The following is a 2,901-nucleotide window of genomic DNA, read 5'->3' as shown; positions in this document are numbered from 1 at the left end:
GCAGGATCAGGTTTCCGGGAGGGAAAGGGAGGGACCGCTGGGAAGGGAGCCCGCCCTGGCTGATGTCATGCTAGCGGGAGCTCAGTTCAAGCATTCAGCCAGGTGGCATGGCCACGTTTCTGCCTAGGAGTAACCTGGGGTCAGGGGCTGCAGGAACTCGTGGAACCAGGGGCAGCCCGACTGCGGGGAGTGGATGAGGCTGCTGTCTGCACCATGGTCGACGATGTCCCTTCGCAAGGCGTTCGGAGGTACTGGGCTGGGGCAAGGTGGGGAGAGTAGGGCAAGAGCAGGAGGCTCCTCCTTGCAGTCCCCCAGATGACACAGTGGTCCTAGCCAAGCAGGTGACAGGCATGTCTGTAGAAGAAGGGTACCTGGGGTCGCCCCAAGCCTGTCCTTTTGTCCTCATCTGAATGGCCATACTTAAAGTGAGATGTATACTTTTAGGACTGGCCCTGGCTGACTGTGATTCAAATTCTCACCCAAGTAGCTTGTAAAACACAGGCTTGTGTGTGTATGTGTCCCCCAAATCCTGATAGGATGGAGAAACAGAGGAAAAGGGATTGCAGTGGAAAGATGCCCCACAAGGGGAGCCTTTTCTTCTCTTTGTCTCTACCTCTCTCTGATGAGTGCATGCACTCTCTGGCAATGAAAAGAAAATGTATGTTGGCACCAGCAGGTGGCATGCTGGTTAGGGCACTGGACTCCCACATGGCCAACACAGTTCAAGTCCCAGACTCTGTAGCTTGAAAATCATGCTGGGTACATGTGCGTGTGCATCCAAAATCCCAAGAGGAGAATGGAGGGGAAGAGAGTATAGTGTGGCCATTCCCCCAAGGGGATGATTTCTCACTTTCTCTTTCTGTCTCTCTGGAGAGTATGCACACCCTATAGCAGAAATCTGTCTTAAAATATATATGTGTATGTGTATTTTGGGATCAGCAGTTGTCAGCATAATGGCTATGTTGCTGAACTCCCATGTAGTCAACCACAGTTCAAGTCTCAGACCCAGTGGCTTAAACTCACGCCAGGCACGTGTGCGTGCGTGCCCAAGATCCCAAGGAGAATGGAGGAGAAGGGATTGTGGCGTGGCCATCCCCCCTGGGGGGTGATTTCTTGCTTTCTGTCTCTCTGTCTCTCTCTGTCTTTCTGGTGAGCGCATGTGCCCTGTAGTAAAAACCTCTAAAAAAAAAACAAAATAAAACAACAACCAACAACAATCTCCACTGTGGTCAAGACTGTCTTATTTCTTTGCACTATGAAATCTTCATAAAGCACTATATCATTTATTACTGGGGTCCTTTCAAATGAGTATTAGCCAGGGCCTAGTCCTGGAACCTTCAGTCAAACTCAAGCAGCTTGGGATACCTTCCTTTTCTGTCTTGTGCCTCATCACTGTGCGATCTAGAAAAACGAGGAAAATCAGCTCCAAGAATTTCCTTTAGGGGAGGGGAGATGAAGATAAGTGGCAAGAAAAGGATACCCCAAATGTCAGAGAACGTACAGAGCCAGGTCTCCCCAGAATGAACGTACTCAGACCCCAGGTTTGACACTGCGAGGATTTAAACCGTCATTGCTCATGTGAGATCTAGGTCCCTGAACCACTAGGCTACAGGCTTGGCCCTAGAAATATGTGTTTTAGGGCCAGCAGGCAGTGTGGTGGTTAAGGTGCTGGACTCCCACATGGACGATCACAGTTTGAGACTCGGACCTGGTGGCTTGAAAGTCATGCCAGGCATGTGTGTGTGTACTCAGAATCCCAGGAGGAGAACAGAGGAGAAAGGATTGCGTCCTAGCCGTCCCCCAACAAGGGGATGATTTCTCACTTTTCCTCTCACAGTCTCTCTCAGTCTCTCTGGTGAGGGCACATACCCCATGGCAAAATAGTATGTATTTTACTCTTCAAGTATGGCCATTTAGATGAGGACAACGTGGCAGACCTGTGGTGACCCCAGATAATCCACTCAACATTAGAATATAAAATAAAATACACACTCAACATTAGACAAAGCAAGACAAAAAGCCAAGCTACCTCCTGGTCTGTAAGTTGAGGTCTTGAAGAAGCCCAAGCGTGGGCAAAGCACTCGGAATTCCTAAAAGGATCCCCAAGCCCAGCAAAGATTCTCAGGCACCTGCTTATCTTCATTTAGTCTTTGCTGCTTGGAAACCAGCAGCAGATTTCTGGAGGAACGTCTGCTCTTGTCTACGAGCATTACGAAACCTGCCTACGACACTGCACCTTTAATGACGAGGTCCCATCAGAGGGCTGTGAGCTGGGGCTGGCCTTCAGCAGTACCCACCTGGAGTGACTGTGGCAGTCACTCCATCGTTGCAGAGCAGACAATGTGTACCTCACCCCTGCACCCTAACCACTGGCTCCATATGGTGCATTTTGGACTCTGTGGGTCTTTACCCATCAAGCCCTCCCCTGCCACTTGTTCTTTGTCTAGGCCAGGGGGTCTGGGGTCCGTTTACTCCATGAACTGAGCCATTTGGAAACAGAGAGCCAGGAAGAAGCACAGGAACAGAAGTCATTCCGAAAGGAGTTGCACCAAAGCGAGTGGGGTGTGTGTGTGTGTGTGTGTGTGTGTGTGTGTGAAGAAACAGAAAATAAAAAATGTAACAGTGGTTGTGGGCCAGCTGGTGGCATGGATATTAAGATAGCTGGATCTCACGTGACCCACTGCACAGTTTGAGTCCTGGACTCGGTGGCTTGAAAAACACACTTGATGCAAGTGTGTGCATGCCCAGAAGGGACTGAGAAGGGATTATGGTGTCTCCATCTCTCTCTCTCTCTCTCTCTCTCTCTCTCTCTCAGGTGAGGCCACGCAAACTAAAATAAATAAATAAATGAAGAGGTTGGCAGATCTGGATCTGGAGATGAAGCAGCGGAATAAAAAATTA

Source organism: Tupaia chinensis, unplaced genomic scaffold (assembly GCF_000334495.1).
Source record: "Tupaia chinensis unplaced genomic scaffold, TupChi_1.0 Scaffold000311_2, whole genome shotgun sequence".
Classification (NCBI taxonomy): Eukaryota; Metazoa; Chordata; class Mammalia; order Scandentia; family Tupaiidae; genus Tupaia; species Tupaia belangeri.
The sequence above is the reverse complement of the archived record's forward strand: the minus strand, read 5'-3'. Positions refer to the sequence as shown.